This window comes from Oncorhynchus gorbuscha, linkage group LG15 (genome assembly GCF_021184085.1).
Source record: "Oncorhynchus gorbuscha isolate QuinsamMale2020 ecotype Even-year linkage group LG15, OgorEven_v1.0, whole genome shotgun sequence".
In the NCBI taxonomy this organism is placed as follows: domain Eukaryota; kingdom Metazoa; phylum Chordata; class Actinopteri; order Salmoniformes; family Salmonidae; genus Oncorhynchus; species Oncorhynchus gorbuscha.
The window spans coordinates 45800180-45821456 of record NC_060187.1 but is presented as its reverse complement, the minus strand read 5'-3'; the positions used below and the strand labels follow the sequence as shown (position 1 = coordinate 45821456).

At 42.2% G+C, this 21277-nt stretch overlaps 1 protein-coding gene and 1 non-coding gene across 4 annotated transcripts in view; both read left to right on the top strand.

The window, feature by feature from the left end:
• Positions 1 to 1760: 1760 nt before the first annotated feature.
• Positions 1761 to 21277, top strand: part of LOC123997455 (protein FAM163A-like) — a 31323-nt gene continuing 11806 nt past the window's right edge. For 2 of the 3 annotated variants that reach the window (XM_046301713.1, XM_046301715.1), the window contains exon 1: positions 1761 to 1881. The gene's annotated coding sequence lies outside the window, so the exon portion shown is untranslated. Of the gene's footprint in view, positions 1882 to 10586; positions 10974 to 21277 lie in introns of those variants that run through there. The other variant, XM_046301714.1, reaches the window with a different exon arrangement.
• LOC123998366 lies at positions 19644 to 19696 on the top strand. The gene has a single exon (XR_006832264.1). It is a non-coding gene; the product is annotated as a U7 small nuclear RNA (small nuclear RNA).

Genomic DNA, 21277 nt, shown 5'->3' with positions numbered 1-21277 from the left:
GCCACGACCTCTTCCGTCCTCCATTTTGGAATCAACGGCGAGGCATTGGAATCCATTAGCCTCTTAAAACGGTTCTTTCGTGTACATTTATCCAGAGCAACTTACAGTAGAGAGTGCATACATTTTCTTTGACTTTTTCATACTGGTCCCCTGTGGGAATCGAACCCACAATCCTGGCATGGCAAGCGCCATGCTCTATGAGCCCTGCTCCAGCGGTCCCGGAGGAGGCCTGGTCATTTAGAAGGCCTTAGCAGGTAGAACGTAGGCTGCCTTCAGGATTATGCCTCATTGCAGCTCAAAGGGGGGCGGAATACACAGAAACAAGATTAGCCCTTGAAACGTGCAGCAATATGCTCAGACTAGCATCATGTTATGATGCTGTATAGCCAGTGCTTGACGGTCCATTAAACTAGTTCCCCCGAAATTGACAAATTTCATTATTCTATAGAGAACTCTGATTATTCACTGTTAAGGGTTTATTCACATTTCCCATGACTTCTCAACGACATCTAACTAAATTCTCATGACTCTTATTATAGCCTGCATGGAAAAAGTAAGCATTATAGACACTGAAAAGCTGTTGTGTCTGATCTCATGTAGGCCTACCATCTCCTGCTGTTGTGCCCTTGATCAAGGCACTTAACCTCCCACAAAGTAGAACTGCACTGTTGGTCACATTTTGTTAACATGTGGTCAACTCTCCACCTGGAGAGATCCTGGATGTGAAGGCTTGGCTTTTGATCCAACCCTGAAACAGGCAAATCTGCTAATCACGGTCCTGTGTTGAACAGTTGATGTTTAGCCTACATTGTGGTTAGACCAGGGCTGGAACAAAAGCCTGCACACCCAGTAGCTATCCTGGAGGATGGTTGCCACCCTCGATGTGAAATATTGTAACATTACAACCAAATACTTTTGTCTTTATAAAATGATTTCCTCAATCAATGAATCAGAGATCAAATGGATTAGGTAGGCTACTTCAAAGCAAGGTATCTAACTAGATTATTATTATTTTTTTAAATATAAGGCTCAAATATTAATGTTTCAGGGGAGGTCTATGCACAGCAAGTTATTTGTCAATTAGGCTATCCTTAGAATATTTGTAATTGCGACAACGTTTAACATGGCTACTGTTTAATAGAGGGGAATCCCAGTTTTCCAACGGTGCGGATTTATTTAGGCTATCTACAGTACCCGTGGAAAGGCGACAGCGACATTAATGCTTAGTTGGCTATCCGTTAACTAGCGAGATAACAAGCTACACGTTATGTTTTGAATTGACTATCTAGTTAGTCTTTTGTCTGACATTAGTTTATACCTGCAGCTGAAATGTCGCTCTCGCTTACTCCAGCAACAGCGCACACAGACACGCATTGAAGGCTATTACGATAATAGCTGATATGTAGGTTTTTAAGTGATTGATATTATTTTACAGTGTGCCTTCATGAATTGTATTAACAATGACCTTTTCATGACCTTACAAACCCTAATTTGACAATGTGGAACTGCGCATCATGCGCATTCCGGCTGGTGCATTTTCAATCTACACAATCTCGAACAGCCAGCCAATGTCACTCACAGATTTGCGGCAAATGAATTTGAACAAAACGAAAATCAGGAAATTAATTCCCACACTCAATTGCTAATCAATGTCAATCCCGCCTTCATTCCACTTTGAACAACCTTTTTTGTCTTGCTGTGTGAATCTGGGGTTGCTATAGGCTACTTTGTTTTATGGAGAAACTGGTATGCAATTCCCACAAAATTAGAAATGCCGGTAAAGCGCTGATGACAGCGCGTGCCTTAATCCAGCACTGTGTATAGCAGTGCGGGGACCAACACCGGCCAGAGATGTTGCTAACTGGTCCCTGGCCACAGATGGTGAGCTGACACCAATTTTAACTTAAATGGAAGTGGTCCTCAAGGACAAATATTTGACTATTTGAACGAACATTAGTATTCGATTATCTATGTGACATTGCTACATAGCCAACACGAATAGACCATTACTTTCCAAATGTTAATAAAACAACAGTTTTATAACAGTTTTTATGAGTGCGCACCACACAAAAGACGCACGGATAGCCTTACATATCCGTTTAACGTGTATAGCTTGTTGTTATTGTCAGTCAATCACAGCGGCGCTACAGTCAGAGGCTCCATGTGAGGTGGGAAATTTCAAATGAATGCGAAATTGAATTACAATTACGGAATGAAGTTGGCTAAATGAGAAGGATTAGGCTACAATGATCAACAAACATGTGTGCTGTAGTTTAATAGGAATGGAGTTGTTGGTGACATGGACGGGGAGCGCAGCAAAATGGCCTCATTTAGCCTTGCTACTTTAGCTAGCTGGCAACTGTAGCTAGCTGGCTTCTTTACAACGATTTGATACAGTGAAGACAGGCACTGCCAGGTGGTATGATGATAACCTATGGCAGCAACACGTTTGTCTAATTAGCTCGAGTCGCTTTGACTACTTTCTCACTCAATTCAATCCAAAGGGCATTATTGGCAAACATATGTTTACTTTGCCAAAGCAAGTGAAGTAAATAAACAAATCAGAAATGAACAGTAAACATTACACTCACAAAACGTTCTAATGTAGAGAGACATTTCAAATGTCATATTATGGCTATGTACTGTATTGTAACAATGTGCAAATAGTATGAAAAAAAAAGTATGAAAAGGAAAATTTAAAAAAACATATGGGTTGTATTAACACAGTGTTTGTTCTTCACTGGTTGCCATTTCCTTGTGGCAACAGGTCACAAATCTTGCTGCCTTGATGGCACACTGTGGTATTTCACCTAATAGGAGGAGGAGTTTATAAAAAATGTAATTTGTTTTCAAATTCTTTGTGGGTCTGTGTAATCTGAGGGAAATATTTTTCTCTAATATGGTCATACATTTGGCAGGAGTTAAGGAAGTGCAGCGCCATTTCCACCTCATTTTGTGGGCAGTGTGCACATAGGCAGACATGGCTCTCAAGAGAAGACCGACTATGGCGGCCTCTCTCAATAGCAAGGCTATGCTCACTGAGTCTGTACATATGATTTTTCTTAATTTTGGGTCAGTCACAGTGGTCAGGTATTATGCCACTGTGTACTCTCTGTTTAGAGCCAGATAGCGTTCCAATTTATTCTGTTTTTTTGGTTGATTATTTCCAGTGTGTCAAATAGTCATCTTTTTGCTTTCTCATAATTTGGTTGGGTCTAAATGGGTTTCTGTCCTGGGACTCTGAGGGGTCTGTTTGTGTTTGTGAACAGAGCCCCAGAACCAGCTGGCTGAGGACACTCTTGTATCCTCTCTCTGTAGGTGAGGGCTTTGTGGTGGAATGTGTGGGCATGGTTGTAGAATTTAACATCTCTTTGCTGGATTCTGGATTTTGATATCTAACAGTCCTAATTCTGCACTGCATTCATTGTTTGAGGTTTTGCGTTGTACGCAAAGTATATTTTAACAGAGTTCTGCATGCAGCGTCTGTGGTGGAATTATTGTAATCAAAAGGAGTGACTTTTAGATTTCTTAAAAACAATCAAACTTTATTATTTAACTACTGCAGTAATTGGAGCTGGTCGGTAATCACCCCTGGAGGTGATCACTGAGAACTCAACCAGCTGGTTTACTGCAGTAATGGAGCTGGTTGTTAATCACCGCTGGAGGTGATCACTGAGAACTTAACCAGCTGGTTTGAAGCACAGTATTTTATAGCAAAGTGCATCCTCCTTCAGTCTACATAACACACAACAGATGTATGGAATGGGGGTGACAAGGAGCCATGTCTCCCTGGTACCGTTTAGAACAGAAACATTAACTCATGCTCTGCATCGTAAATCTCCTGTCAGCGTTATCTCCCAGAGGCCCACTTTCAGTTCACACAGACACAAGAGTTATACGAACCCTCTATTCCATCGCATAAAACAACCAGTTGATGCAATAAAAGTATTATAAAAAAAGCTTGTCATTTCCACTATATGTCTCAATTGGGTGTTTGCCTCATTTTGTGAGTTCTTGGTTGGGGAGTGGATCCCAGACCTCACAACCATAGAGGGCAATGGGTTCGATAACTGATTGAAGTATTTTTAGGCAGACCCTAATTGGGATGTTGAGTTTTATGTTCCTTTTGATTGCAAAGAAGGCCCTTATTGCCCCCCCCCCCCCCACACACACACACACCTTCTGCTGAAACGAGCAGAATGCAGCGCACCAGCTCTCTCCTGAGTCACGCTAGATATCCAAATATCCCCAAAAATATGTTATTCAAATAGTGAAATAATTTCAAATGTCCAACCCTATTCCCGGGTATAAAAATAAGTTAAACACTGCCTTATCATTTGCTTCACAGTCTGACGAGTCACAGGTCGATTAGAAATCTATATAGCATCTACCGAGGGTCTCTTTAGGGATTCAAATGTAATACTGCAGACCAAGAACAATGGCAGGCACCATCATCTGACCACGGTTGTCGCGTGTAATTTAAGTCACACAAAAAAAGGAAGAGGAAGAGGAAGATATCCGAGATGAAGGGCGGATAGACGATCTAAAGTAGGTCTATGTGTTAAGTCCAAACCTTTGTATGATTTAGTCACAAATGCCATCCCATCTCCCTAATCACATTGTTACCCCAAGAAACCTAGCTCAGTGCATATGGACCGATATGCAAACATACACACACGCGCACACACACACAGTCATTAGCTGTGTTTGTGCTCCCCTGTACTCCCCTTTATATGCACTGCTGGGGTCTTCTGCTGCCGCTGCATCCGTCTCTGCTGCTGAATTCTAATGGCTTCAATCCAACTCCACATTCAAGAGGGGCTCTGAGCACCGGGTTATTTGAGCATGTATGTGCGTGTTTGCGTTTGAGAGGCACAGCGGGCTGCAGAGCAAAATGTGAAAATGAGGAGCATTCTTATGTTGATTCTGCTTTGAAAGTATTATCTCCAATAAATTACATTTGAGGAATGAATTAATTGGAAGCAAAGTGAGCTTTTCATTTCCATAATGTCTCTCGAACCCCCCCCCCCCCCCCCGGGACATATTTGGTTTCGCATACCGACTAACAACGCTGGCAACTGCACCGCCCGCAACCACAGGGCTCTCCAGAGGATGATGCGGTCAGCCCAACGCATCACCGGGGGCAAACTATCTGCCCTCCAGGACACCTACAGCACCCGATGTCACAGGAAGGCCAAAAAAGATCATCAAGGACGATAACCACCCGAGCCACTGCTTGTTCACCCTGCTTTCATCCAGAAGGCGAGGTCAGTACAGGGGCATTCAAAGTTGGGACCGAGAGACTGAAAAACAGCTTCTATCTCAAGGCAGTCAGACTGTTAAATGCTGTTTACATTTACATTTAAGTCATTTAGCAGACGCTCTTATCCAGAGCGACTTACAAATTGGTGCATTCACCTTATGACATCCAGTGGAACAACCACTTTACAATAGTGCATCTAAATATTTTAAGGGGGGGGTGAGAAGGATTACTTTATCCTATCCTAGGTATTCCTTAAAGAGGTGGGGTTTCAAGTGTCTCCGGAAGGTGGTGATTGACTCCGCTGTCCTGGCGTCGTGAGGGAGTTTGTTCCACCATTGGGGAGCCAGAGCAGCGAACAGTTTTGACTGAGCTGAGCGGGAACTGTACTTCCTCAGTGGTAGGGAGGCGAGCAGGCCAGAGGTGGATGAACGCAGTGCCCTTGTTTGGGTGTAGGGCCTGATCAGAGCCTGGAGGTACTGAGGTGCCGTTCCCCTCACAGCTCCGTAGGCAAGCACCATGGTCTTGTAGAGGATGCGAGCTTCAACTGGAAGCCAGTGGAGAGAGCGGAGGAGCGGGGTGACGTGAGAGAACTTGGGAAGGTTGAACACTAGACGGGCTGCGGCGTTCTGGATGAGTTGTAGGGGTTTAATGGCACAGGCAGGGAGCCCAGCCAACAGCGAGTTGCAGTAATCCAGACGGGAGATGACAAGTGCCTGGATTAGGACCTGCGCCGCTTCCTGTGTGAGGCAGGGTCGTACTCTGCGGATGTTGTAGAGCATGAACCTACAGGAACGGGCCACCGCCTTGATGTTAGTTGAGAACGACAGTTTGTTGTCCAGGATCACGCCAAGGTTCTTAGCGCTCTGGGAGGAGGACACAATGGAGTTGTCAACCGTGATTTCTGTTAAATGACCATCACTAGCACATTAGAGGCTGCTGCCCTATATACATAGACTTGGAGTCAGTGGCCACCTTAATAATGTTTACATATTTTGTATTACTCATCTCATATGTATATATTGTATTCTATACTATTCTAATGTATCTCAGTCTATGCTGCTCTGACATTGCTCGTCCACTATAAATATATGATTAATTCCATTCCTTTACTTGATTTATGTGTATGGTTAGATATTACTGTTTAATATTACTGCACTGTTGGAGCTAGAAACACAAGCATTTTGCTACACCCGCAATAACATCTGCTAAACACGTGTATGTGACAAAAAATGATTTGATTTGGTTAACCATTGCATGATGGTTGATCATCCAAGTTCTATAGACATTATAGTGTTAGCAATAGTATTTTCTTCACACTGGTAACAAGCATTTAGTCTCTTTTCACTAGTAACTTAAACGCTCTAGAAACCTCATCAAAGAGTAAAAACCCCTGTACATGAATGCTGGGATGGGTAACCCCACACATATAACGTAGCTGAATAAGTGGCCAATGAAGACTTGGGGGTTTATGTAACGTGGTCAGGGGGTGGGGTTGGGGGAAGAGGGCGGTGTGCCGATGGAGGGGTTTGGCCACAGCGATGGGGTGTAGTTGGCCACAAATAGATGTGTATTGTTCTTGGGTCCGTACCCAAAAACATTCTCGAGAATGTGGTTTTAACCACCAGGTTCGAGATGGCAATCCACTCCTAATTCGATCAGACGTGCACTGGATACCAGTGTGCCGCCACAATCTGCAGTACTCAAACACAGTTTACCGTAGTCAAACACAGTTTACCGTAGTCAAACACAGTTTACCGTAGTCAAACACAGTTTACCGTAGTCAAACACAGTTTACCGTAGTCAAACACAGTTTACCGTAGTCAAACACAGCTCTCGTCTGCTGCTCTTTTGGATTTGAGGCGGAGTTAATGTGTGATGGCACTAGTGAGATGACAGTTCCATTACAGGTTATTTACGAGGGCCACATGTAATAGATATGCAGATGCACAGTGCATCTCTGTCAGCAGTTGCACAATCATCTTGTAGATGGGGAGTGTGCCAAGGGTCAGGGTCTTCAAGCTGCCACCCTGAATGTAGTAGCGGGGACCCAAAGGAGAATGTGCCCCGCTGGCGGGTGAATTAAAAGTTATCCTGTTTTACTCTTGGGTACATAATTATTAAAGACTGTTATTTATTCCCATTTCATAGAAAGAAGGCTCTTTTTAACCCCCCAAAAAAGTTGGTTATACTGGCAATGAATGTTCCCTGTAATGAGATCCGTGTACTCTTCTCTATCTATTGCTGGCCATGTGTACTGGAGCTGCAGTGCTAGTGAGTGAGGACTCAGGCTAGTGAGTGTTGTTTAGCAGGCGAAGTGCGTAGCGGAGACAAGTGGTTACATCCCAAATGGCACCCTATTCCCTATTTAGTGCCCTTCTTTTGACCAGGTCCCTCTGTTCAAAAGAAGTGTACCAAATGGGGAATCGAGTGGCGTTTGGGACGCATGCAGCAGGTCACATGATGGATACGCTTACAGAGAGCCGGTACAATGCTGAGTCATGATCAATCATCTCCCACACACCTCCGCTGTCCCCGGGGACATGTGTTCCTCTAATACTGTCTGCATGTTGAATATACACCAACTTTCATCTCCATGTGCAGTCGGTGAGTGAGGGAGATTCTGAATAATAATGATCAACATCATTCTTATTGCCAGTTATACCCCAACAATCTCTCATCAAATATCCCTCAGGAGGATAGGTCTGTAATTTGTATTGGAGATGTCGTGCCAATTTGTTGCAAAGATGAACTCCCTCTTTCTTTCCGTCTCTCTGGCCACCTCTCTCTCTCTCTCTCTGATCTAATCTTTCACACTCCCTCTTTCACACACACCAAAACATGAAGATATTTCTCAGCTGGTCAGGCCTTACAAAGCGACACCCTTTCACCCAATGAATATCAGCTGTCAAGTTCTCCACTCTATGAACTGTATAACACAGTGATTGATGTAAGACTGAGGGAAGCATTATGCCCCTCCCTTTGACTGAGAAAGCACAGTTGGGGGGGGGGGGGCAGATAAGCAGCACCTAAGACCCAGCAGCCCAGGAAATGATATTAGCTCCGATCTGACCGCCACAGACCTCGCGTTCACCAGGAAGCTGCTGGTCACCATGGATACGGTCCGGCTCCTCGCCCCAGGTTGTCATTGGTCTCCTCGATGCAGACTTGGTTGTTGGCTATGAATGAGGAACAAACAACTACGGTAGCCTGTTAACATTTGCCATAATTATCCCCCAATTTAAAAGGCCAAAAGCAAGAGAAGATAAAAAATGTATTCTCTTAGTTGTTAGTAGTAGATGTTAGTTGGTTTATTATATGATTAACGTACCAACACAAGGTTCACACTGGTTCCTCAAACATCCATTAGGCAATTGTATTAGGGTCACATGGAGATCAATGCTATAAGAGATGTCCTGCAGTGAATGACAATTTTACATTCCTGTTTTTATCCCTCCATTTCATCGAATCACCAATTGCTGTTAATGGGGAGAGTCTGGATAGAACTTACACTAACTGCTTGCTTGTGTGTAGTCATTAGTGTAATGGGTGCCTGTATGGAAGGTTGATTGAAACAAAATGCTTAGCCTTTACGCTTGGGCCTTATTATTGTCAATGGGCAAAATCACCACCATTAATAACCATTAGACAGACGAGCTGATGCCGAGTCTCTGGTGTGTCCCAAATGGCTCCCTATTTAGTGCACTGCTTTTGACCCGTAGCGCTCTGGTCAAAAGTAGTGAGCTATGAAACTGGGTGCAATTTGGGATGCCTACTCTGTGTTCCTGTAAGGTCACAGCTCTCAGAACGTCTGGGTGGAATGGACTGACCCAGCACTTTAAACACAGATCTCGTTTCACACTTGGTCCTAGCATCTCTACTGATCATTACACTCTGTCCAAAAAGCACCCAAACTTCTCGGTCACATGCTTCAACAATGCCCTCCACACTACGTCCCTTCCCATGTTATTTCTATCGAAATGCTGGAATCTATACTTCTCATGTGTCACATTTTCTTCCCTCAACTCCAGTATAGTGGCACACTTTAAATACTATGAAAAGGTATTCACATTTTTTTTTAAGCAATTGGAAATCTGTATAGTATAGTTTATCTGTTCACACTGTTTTGAGAGGCCCCCACAAATGGTCTATAGCGTTTCTAACTATTAACTGCAAATCTGATTTTAACATCTATAAACCATCTATAAGTGGACTCTCCAAATAAAGTGTCACCCTAGATCTACCTCTTTCGATATCGGCCACATGCACTGTAGATTTTGTGGCCTATTATGGTTTAGTTCAGGGGAATGTCGCCTGTAAGTGGAAACCTCCAGCATGGATCCATTCCAAACCTCATCAGGACTTCTGTGCACATCTGCCATCTTCAGGGCCGTGTTTAGTGAACTATGAAATTATTATAATAGGGAATAGAAGGGACATTGGACTAGAAATCGGATGTCATCAGAGAATGTGTAGGGGAGTTTAACTCTTGATTGGACATGGTTGACCATTAGGGTTTCCCATCAACTCAATCTAAAGGTAGTTGGGCACTGGTGCATATGCATAATTTGCTTATCAATTGGTCGTGTATCGTGCAATTATCGCTGGTAAGTCCTATATCTACTCTATGGCTGCATGTTGCTTACACTGAAAGTGAAATGCTGTCCACGGCATCATTCATTGGTGGGCTCTTCAGGACCTTGGACAGCTGCCCCCACAGTCTCTTAATCACACCACCATCTCCGGTTTCAAATAAAGAGGAGGGTTGATATCTCTGTCAATGTTTGCTGTGCCTCTATTTTTGATTGAGTAGCCTGGATTAGCCTAAATCGTGCAGGTGATTGATGGAAAATCAATCATGGGAAGCCTATTTTTGTAATTAACATTACTGGCATCTCTTTAATTCATAGCTGAAAAGTACTGCATTCCCGAAATGAATTGCAATTATCTCGCAAAGCATAACTGCATATTTAGTCTCCGATGGGCATGGCACCAATACTAGCATTTATGTGGTAGCAACATTTTGAAACAACTGTGACCAGGTACATAATTTAAACAAAACCCTATGGCTACTAGTGCAGCGACTCAAATTTGCCCCTTCAATTCGTGACGATTCTTCTTTTACTTGCACCTAGGTGTCTACTTTAAGTGGCATTGCACATTCAATCTCTCTCTCTCTCTCTCTCTCCCCAACCTAACCATTCACTTATCCACACCTCATTCATTTGATTTGGATTCCCATTTACTGGATTACTGAGGGTTTTTTTTGCGCAGAGAAGACAAGGTTCTCATGCATGACAAAAGGGGTGCAATATTGTAAGTTCCATCCTTCTTTCCAAACAATAATTTGATGCGCATTCATTATTTTTTTCACTACAAGACTGAGCGGGTGCATTTCTGCCTGATCCTTCTAGCGAGTGGGCTACATAACCGCGACGATACCTCACCGGATGATAGTGGCTATTATTGTACTCTGACCTCTATTGAAATGACTATCCAGCACCAAGACTGTTGCGTCCTTCCAGAGGCACCGCGCGGGCAGGCTACTCATTGGATGAACGTCCGCCGCAATCCGTAGCCTATTCCAGTGCCCTTTTCTTCTTATCTTCTCGGAAATGCAATAACAGTTGGGGTGGCTTTTATAGTGGTAAAACTCAAGAGGAATACTGCAAGTTGAGGAAACGAACAATGTGACACGTACAGTGCCCGACAAGTAAGTATTAGCCCGTTTTGTGATGTGGGACTCAATTATCGGACGACGCGGAACGACACAACCTCGTTCAATTATTCTATCCGTTCAGGAAAACCTGAACAACATTCCTACTTGGTCAAATAAATCCAGACGTTCGATTCAGGTAGGACAGCATTGTTTATGGACGTGTCTGGGATTGCTTTTGTTTATTGACTTGACAGGTCTTTAGAATATATAGAGATTATGAAAATTATTCATGCGGCGATGGGGAGAAAATTTAACTTCAATGTGTGCCACAGGGCTGGATCAAATATTAGGTTATAATGTGGTTCTCTTGAGTCTATTCCTGCAGCTATTTGAACGTGAAATGTGCCTGTCATGGGCATCAGTAGTGGTTAATGTAGCCCGGGGCGCATAAAATCAACTGATTGTAGAATATATATGACAAGAAACTGAACCCATCACACAGGCAGCACAAATCTGATATTTTTTTCAGTAATATTTCTATATTTTTTTTTTACCAATCAGGTCTACTCTGAAAAAGATCTGATGTGAAAAGATCTGACGGGATTGGTCAAGAGACCAATTAGTGGAGAAAGATCAGAAGTGGGGTGCTAGTGTAAACAGCCCATGCAGTGCTTGACTTGGACAGAAATAGGAGCTAGTATTAATTTTGGGTGCCAGTACTGTTTATATTGAGGTGCAGGAGCTCCACAGTACTTTTGAGCTAATATTCTATAAGTGTTACAGGACCTCAAGCAGTAGAAAATGGGAGGTGCTGGTACTCCGCTCAGGTGAGCTCCTGTCCAAGTCAAACACTGATCCTATGTGTAGGCTACCATTTCCCTTTTCACCTCACACTCCACTTAACTATTTCTGTTGACCATCGTATGATGGGATAGCGTAACAGCACTGACCCTGTATTCTCTCCCCCCTAAAATGAAAAACATTTGTGTATTTTGGGGACAAATTGCTGCTTCCATGACTGTTATACTGAAGAGGAAATCTGTAATGCGCGCACACACACACACACACAGAGCCAAATGAATTGGTAATGGTCCAGATCCGGATGTTGAGCCCACTGACCCATGGGAGGGGAAAAAGACAACTCGATAAGAACACGATTGATAAGGACTCTGACTATCTTGCCATCTCTCCCTGATTCTTTCACCTCCAGCAGAGGCAATGCTGCAATAGACTGATTTCCCATGGGACTCTGCCTTGTTGTCCATACTTGGCTGACAGGATATGAGACCAAGAGACCATATCCACAACAGAGAGAGGATATGCCACGTGATACTGGTCTTACAGTGCAAGCCCAGAGGCTTCTGTTGATGGAGCTGAGAGCCCATGTCTTGAGTGAGGGTTCATTTACCTGTCTTATACGACACACTGCGTCGCTGAGCGTTTTCCGCTACGTTACCAATCAGTGTTTAAAGTTCAAGCAAGAACTTGATGCCGCAGTATTTATCCATGTAGAAACTCTGAAATTAGAAAGGTAGTGAGGCGACCAGCAATCAGATCTTAATAACGATCATGTTTGAACACTGGGATTTAAGGTAACATTCTACTCCTCATATGAGGATGAATCACTGCCACTACTCTCCAAATGTGTGACATAAGCTGTCTCTGTTCTAAAAATCATAATGTCGCTCATATCAAGAACTATCTCTTGCATTTTAAGTTTTGAGATCTCGGTGATGATTAAAAACACATACAGCACTTCAAGTGAAAAGGCAGGCGAGTTAAAATGTCTCATTCACTAGAGGAGGGCACGCTTGACACCTCGGGAGAGGGCTTCATTGACCACTCAAGCGTCTAGCTAGCTGAACTAACATGCACACTGATATGCATCACCTTTTATCAGACTCAGAAACCAAAGAGTGGAAAATCATTTATTAGTTGCTGCTTTCAGTTGTCAATTTAATGCTACATAAAAAATTAAATAACTTGATGTTATCCCCTTCTGGTTTGGTATCGGCTCTCTCCCATACTTGGCATTGAAAATATATCACCCTCTCACAATGCATTTTGGTCACGTTTCCAAGCCACCTCCTGACGGCGCCATAGATGTATTCTCTCTGAGAACATGAAGAGATGAGTGCTTTTTTCAGGGAAATGGAGGAGGGGAGCATTTCAGCTCGTTACAACTACCCTGTGATGGAAAAATATTGTTGCAGAAATTATATTTAAATGATTGAAAAGCCTAGTTTTTAACATTTGCAGGATCCAGGTGTTTCCAAGTGCAAAGTTAGAGGCGGCTCTATCAAAAGATTCATGTGATTATCTAACAGAGGAGAGAAAGAGAAACCTGGAGAGCTGAGTGGGAGCATTTGACACATCATTTGACCATGATGAAACCATGTTTCTCCACCAGTTCTTATGTAATTGGACAAAAAGTGACAATTATAACAAGGTTATAGCTGGAGGTCTGCTTGAAGGCAGAGGCGAATGGAAAGAGGACGACTGCAAATCAGTTCTGCTCTGTCTATTCAAACACTGCTACGGCATGCAAAGTGCGCCAAAGGTTTGGCCCATCTCTATAATATATAAAACCATATAGAATATTTAACGATCAATCATAGCTAGCTGTTGCAGTTCTGCATTCGGGGTGAGGAGGTAGATTTTACCCAAGGGAAAGCACTTTTGTGGGGTTTTCTGTTTGCACAGCAGCTTTTTCGGGTTGGTGAACGTACCGTGCTGCTCAGCCGAGTGCTTGGGGCGATGCGCAGTGTGAGTGGAGCAGCAGAGCATTGAAACACTGCCAAGGCGAATGAAGCCTGTGAGGCAAGAGTTGGAGGCAACCTGGAGGCAGATCCCTGGCACAGCACCTCACTGGAACCTGCATGGTTCTTGGAACAGTGCTACTGTACTTGGGAGTTGCTCTTTTCTGCTAAAATAGCACTTTGCAGGGGGTTTATCTAGGGTGACGTGACTCATCAGCTACACTCCAGTTCTGTTGCTGTTTTTACTTTGGAACATTGAAGCCTTTTCAGAAACACCTCCTACGATCTAATGCAACGTTCCTTTGTCCTTAGTCGGTTTCAAACATGCAACCTCCTGCTTTCCACATAGCTGATGTCTTGTGAGTGTTTGGGTGCAGAATAGCTGCCTATTTGTGCACTCATGGACTGTAGGTGCTGACTCCACATTCGTGGTGGTGGAGTAGAGGCGAGTTATCCACATGTAATCATATGTGATTTGAGAACGAGTGAAGCGCCATATCAGTGTAATCCACCAAACGATTCATTTGTATCAAATGCCCAGGCTGTTGGAAGGGTTGTAATGTTCTAACTTAGTCATTTTGGTTGCTACACTGTCCCCTTTTTCAGAACACTCCCTCTAGTTCATATACCTCCCCATTGTAACGCCATCTGTAACGGCGTTCGTCTGTTGAATGAAGAAAGTCGGACCGAAATGCAGCGTGTAGGTTACTCATGACTTTAATGAACAGAATAGCGGTACATGAAATAACTGAAATACAAAAACAACAGAACGGACCGTGAAACTAATTACAGCCTATCTGGTGACTACAACACAGAGACAGGAACAAACACCCACAAAATACAAAGCGAACTCAGGCTACCTAAATACGGTTCCCAATCAGAGACAACGATAAGCACCTGACTCCAATTGAGAACCGCCTCAGGCAGCCAAGCCTAACTAGACACACCCCTAATCATACACAATCCCAATGCTAATAAAACCCCAATACGAAACACAACATATAAATCCATGTCACACCCTGGCCTACCCAAACATATAACAAAAACACAAAATACAATGACCAAGGCGTGACACCATCCCACTTCTGACACCAATCGGGGAGAGTGGGGTGAGTTGAGAAATGTTTTCCATTCCGCGTCACTCCATCAAGTGAAATATAGTAATCTGTCTAACATAGATATCAACATATATTTCAGGGTGTTGTGTATCCCTGGAAATAATCAGAATTCACGTCAACATTACAGTTTTGAAAACATAGCTTGTCCAAAAAAAGTGGTCTCTTGGCACAACTTACCCCTTGTGTGAGGTAAGTTGAGCTGGGGGCAGGGTAAGTTAAGCCACCTACACATGTACTGTACTGCAGGAAATATTCCCACTATCTTTTTAAACCATGTCTATCTTTATTTCCCAAACACAATTCAACACAATCGCTTTGTCTTTGAATAATTTGAAGCATATTGTAACACAGGCGTTCTGGTCTGGTGAAACAGAAATGTAACTGTTTGGCCATAATGACCATCGTTATGTTTGGAGGAAAACGGGGAGCCTTGCAAGCCGAAGAACACCATCCCAAACGTTGGATCTTACTTGCCTACCACTTTTCCATGTTATTTCTTCTTTCACAGACTTCATGAAATGATGACCTCTTCCTAAATAGTTGGTCAAATTATACATTTTGTGTATGGTTTCAACTTGGCTCAACTTATCCCACTCTCCCCTATGCTGCAAAGCAAGGGGCTAGTTCTGGTCCCTAGATGGTACACGTGCAACCTTGGCATTGAAGTAGTTCTCACACATTAGTCATTCAATATTTTGAAGATGTGGAGCTGATTTAGCTAATTGCACACTTTTGTGTGGAGAAAATCTCGACTAGCCAGGATGTGCATTCCCATCTCATGGAACCTCATTGAGTTAAGCCCTCGAACCAGTCCTCTTCTTCGGGGCTCTTTGAGTAAACAAATGTGAATTAGGATGCTCTAAGGCGTGTGCTGAATAAGGGCTGAGCACTGCTTCACTGCTGTACTGCCTGTGCTAGGCCTGACATCTGAAGCTGTCTGCTCGGCTAGTCGGCTGTCCTTGGAGTGAGAGAGCGATAGAGACAGGCAGATGAGACATGCAGAAGAAAGTCAAAGCCAGCAGGGCAGAACAACATTTAAACCTATTCTGGGATGGTTGCCGTCATGTAATAATTGGGGCATCTCCCATCAGCATTACTGTAACATGGTCTGAGAATACCAACAAAATACTAATACAGTAGCATTGGCTATCAAAATTGTTAAAAGGTTTTAAAAACAATTTAAATAAATGCAACAGTTGGACAATGTATGAATATATTCCAATCCATTAGATAATGACAGAATTATAGCACATAAAACAGTTTATGTTCAGGGATTTTGGTGGGAAGTCAGGTATTCAATTTATAGTTAAATTGCACTTTTTTTCTTAAAATGCATTCATAAACATCTACAGTAAACTGTACATACACTACCAGTCAAAGGTTTTAGAACACCTACTCATTCAAGGGTTTTTCTTTATTTGGACTATTTTCTACATTTTAGAATAATAGTGAAGACATCAAAACTATAAAATAACACATGGAATCATGTAGTAACCAAAAAGCCACCCTTTGCCTTGATGACAGCTTTGCACACTCTTGGCATTATCTAAACCAGTGATGGAATGCTTTTCCAACAGTCTTGAAGGAGTTCCCACATATGCTGAGCACTGTTGGCTGCTTTTCCTTCACTCTGCAGTCTGACTCATCCCAAACCATCTCAATTTGGTTGAGGTCAAGGGATGCAGTACTCCATCACTCTCATTCTTAGTCAAATCGGCACATACAGCCTCAGTTGTGGCCTCATTTATAAATGTTACCTACACACAAAATATGCCCCCAAACATGTGCTCGATAGTTACCACATAAAAGTTGGCATTTATATGAACTGAATTTCACGTGAGAATGTGCTTGTCCTCCTGCAAACTTGAGACCATGCGTACACACAGTTTCTAGTGGTTGAAGAATTGCATTGCAAGAAGGCAAAGGTAGCCTCGTAGACTTGGGGAAATGGGGAATATACACCCAGTGTACAAAACATGAACATCTTTTTGCCCGCAGAATAGCCTCAATTCGAGGTATGGATTCGAGGTATGGATTCCACATGGTGTCGAAAGCGTTCCACAGGGATTCTGGCCCACTTTGACTCCAATGCTTCCCACAGCTGTGTCAAGTTGGCTGGATGTCAGTTGGGTGGTGGACCATTGTTAATACACACAGGAAACTGTTGAGCGTGAAAAACCCAGCAGCGTTGCAGTTCTTGACACAAACCGGTGCACCTGGCACCCAATACCACACCCCGTTCAAAGGCACTTCAAACGTTTTATCTTGCCCATTCACCTTCTGAATGGGACACATACACAAGCCATGTCTCCATTGTCTCAAGGCTTAAAGATCCTTCTTTAACCTGCCTCCTCTCCTTCATGTACAGTGATTAAAGTGGATTTAACAAGTGATATCAATAAGGGATCATAGCTTTCACCTGGATTAACCTGGTCAGTCTGTCATGGAAAGAGATGTTTTGTTTTGCACACTCAGTGTATGATGATTTAGTCATATAAAAAAAAGGTATCTAAATATAATAACAAGGTGCAATCATTTGTTGTTAGTGAGAAGGGTGAAAATCAAATTATTTTATGTTTCCAATTTACCATATTTATTGTATTTCCATGATCACTGTAGAATAAATTCTGACCATGATGGTTACGTCTTCGTGAAATAGCCTATAGGGATACAACATGTCTCATTTAATTGGACCCACAGTAGTTAATACAGTAGTTAATACTGTAGCTAGGTCGAAAAGGCTCCTTAACAGCTTCTACCCCCAAGCCATAAAACTGCTGAACAATTATTAAAATGGCCACCTGGACTATTTACATTAACCCACCCCCCACTTCTGCTACTCTCTTTTAATTATCTATGTATATTCCCTTTACCCCTGCCTACATGTACAAATTACCTTGACTAACCTGTATCCCCGCACATTGACCATGTATATAACCTCGTTATTGTAATTTTATTGTTACTTCAAAAAAATATATACTTTAGTTATTTAATAAATATTTTCTTAACTATATTTCTTGAAGTGCATTTGTCGGTTAAGGGCTTGTAAGTAAGCATTTTACCGTAAGGTCTACACCTAAGCTACCGGTATTTTAAAATATTTATCCAAACGATCCGAAGCGCAGTTTAACAGTACACCAGACAGTTCACGTTTTCCATTGACATTTGAAGGCTACGTTTGAATATTGTAATGCCACATTTCTCGAGTAGCCTAGACAATGTTTAATTTCTAAACATAATACATACAGTATATCATTACCATTGCAACTTTTCTGGCCATGATGAGTTCATATTACCATGCGCATCGCTTTTAATTTGGCCTGTTAGGCTATTATAATTTTTTTTTTTTTTTTGCTCAATTCATCCTAAAGGGAGCGCGTTTATAACATACCGTATAATTGAACAGGTGAACACAGTTTATATTTTGCACTGAGGTGTATAGGCTACCACTAAGTAGGTCTACTTTAGTTTGAATGTTTTCAGAGTAGACGTTTCAGAAATTCGCGGTCAGTGCAGAAAATATTTTGGTTCGGGAGAAAGTAAATGCAAAACATTGGCGAATTCAATTTGTTTACACGTCGAGAACAATTTACAATTTGCAATTGAAATCGTCAGCCACATCAAATGTCCCTGAAAAAAATGTTTATATTCTGCCAACACCTCCGAAAATATTTGATCAAGTTCCCCATTGATATTTCCTTTAGAATTACTATGTCAGTCTAATTCCAATACTTCCAAAGTACACAGCAAATAAGGGTGTTATTGTCACTATAAAAGGTGAATGATGGGCGTTATTCAGACGGAGTTATAATCCTCGTTAACGCGCGCACACTTTTACGTCAGGTCTGATTTATTAGAAGAAACGGTGCATGCAGATATTTAGTGTAGCATTTAAACAACGGTTATAAATGAGGCCCTTGAGATGAGCTTGAAATGGCCTGGGAGCGGGATGGAGATGAAAACAGATGTTCTTTCTCTACACAGAGGAACCCTGGGATTGTGGAGGACCTTCTAGACTATATCCCAATGAGATGAATCTGTACAGTAGTCATCATTCACCCAATGCTTTTATCAAGGATGGAGGGAAATCCTTCATTACACTCTGCACCTAAATGACCAGGAGAAAATCAAGTAATTGAACTGAAATGTTAACCAATGCCCCGCTACCTTTTATTTGTGGTTAGCTGCCAATTACCTTTTGTCCTGTAAACTCAGCTCAGTCAATGTATCAGATGGGTTTTTGCAGCTCCTATCTTAAGCAGTGTGTGTGCACTTGCGCATGATGCGGGAGTTTGTTTGTGTGTGTGTGTGTGTGTGTGTGTGTGTGTGTGTGTGTGTGTGTGTGTGTGTGTGTGTGTGTGTGTGTGTGTGTGTGTGTGTGTGTGTGTGTGTGTGTGTGTGTGTGTGTATCCCAAGCTGGAACCTAATCAGTTGGTAGTGTTTGCTCCCCTGTCTCCTGGTGTTTGCATTGAATCCCTGGTTTACTCGTAGACTACCAGAAAAACCTGTAACAACAGTAGTATAGCCTGCCCACCCGAAAAATACTACAGTTTACTGTAGAATACTAAAGTACTTACTATACAATTCTATAGAATACTGTATAATACTAAAGTACTTACTATACAATTCTATAGAATACTGTAGAATACTATACTATACACTGTAGTATCCTTCAATCATGTGTAGTACTTACTGTAGAATGTTGTGGTATGATGTAGAATATTACAGTAAATACTACAGCATTATCCCCCCCCCCAAAAAAAAAAAAAAACTCACTGTAATAAATACAACAGTAATGTCCAAAAAACACTACCCTTTTTTAACTGCCTATGTATAGGTTATGGGAAAAATGTGCTCTTTTAGTATTTCTCCAGTAGGTTTCCTGAAGGAGAAAGCCTCCATTTCATATGTGGAAGACCATAAAACAAAAACACCGTAGTAAATACAACAGGAATGTCCTCCAAAAAAATACATAAATACTACAGTATACGGTCTACATTAAATCGAATATACTACACTTTTTATATTTTAGTTAACTATAAATACAACAGTATACTACAGTAAATACTTCAATATTCACTGTAGTGTTTTTGCAGACTTCAGTGAGTACTACAGTAAAGTCTACAAAAACACAACAGTGAATACTATAATATTTATACCATAGTATACTATAGTATGTTTTCATGTGGGTGGTGTTACCTCATGGTCTTTACATTGACATTGACTTAATCGTTTTAAAGAATGTTAAATGAAGAGGCAGAGTGTTGAAGAGACAATGTGGTGAATAGGTTGTGTTTGAGAATGTGGTGCTGGCTTCCCTCCAGGCAAACCTTAAAACCCTATGGTTGATTTGAGGTGGAATTCTGGGGTAAAATGTAAAAATGTACAATGACGTTCTGCCAGCTAGGCCTGTTGTGAGACGACATAAAATACGCGATAGAATGAACCCTTCTTAATTGAGTCTCAGGCTCTCCCCTCTCTGTTCTCTATCCATCCAAACATACTTGAACACAAATAAGTTCAAGGGAAGATGTGCAAAGAGGACAGCCAACTGTAGCTCCTGATAACAGAATTACAGAAATTACATTAACTCTGTGACCATGAATCCCATTTGGGTTGTGTTTTTTTTTTGCGAGAGATATCAAGCTCAGGCATCCAATACAGTGGCAAGGCTTGGAGGCTTCCACAATATAATGTGCTCCCAGCGCCCACTGAGAGATTTAGGGGGATGCCACATGGTAAGTGGATTTTAGTTGGGCTCTGAAAAATTAAGCTGCTCGTTCGTAACACGTTTCAGTCAGCTGTTTGAAGTAACAATCAAGGCCTTTTTAAGAAGACAAGTCTCTGTCGCTTAGAATGGATTTGCAATGAAGACATTTATATCCCAGAGATGGATGCCAAGGTTTCTTTGCTAATGATTCAACATTGATTGAAGAATAGTATGCAGAGCATTAAGTCGATCTATGGTTATGAAAGAATTGCCTTATTTGTTGTTGAGGCTAGCTTTAATGTGCTATGGTTGGAAGACTGGTAGGCTATCTTCTGAGGACAAAGAACCACAAGGATGTAGTTATGGTGGTGGCCCAGAGAGGGGTTAGGTTTGACTGACAGTCAAAGATATGGCAATATTCCGGGGGGGGGGGGGGGGCAAAGGCAGTGAGACAGACAGAAACAGAGAGAGAGGTTGTGTGTCTGTGTGAGAGAGAGATTGTGTTTGTGTGTTTTTGTGTGTGCCTGTGTGTGCATGCATGCATGTGTGTGTGTGTGTCTGTGCTCTTTTGAGAGCGAGGTAATGTGTGAGCGAGAGAGAGAGAGAGGTAATGTATGAATGTGAGCGAGAGAGAGGTAATGTGAGTGAGAGGTAACATGTGAGAGAGTGGTAATGTATGCGTGTGTGAGAGAGAGTGGTAGTGTACAGTGCATTCGGAAAGTATTCAGATGCATTACTTTTTTTCACATTTTGTTATGTTACAGCCTTCTC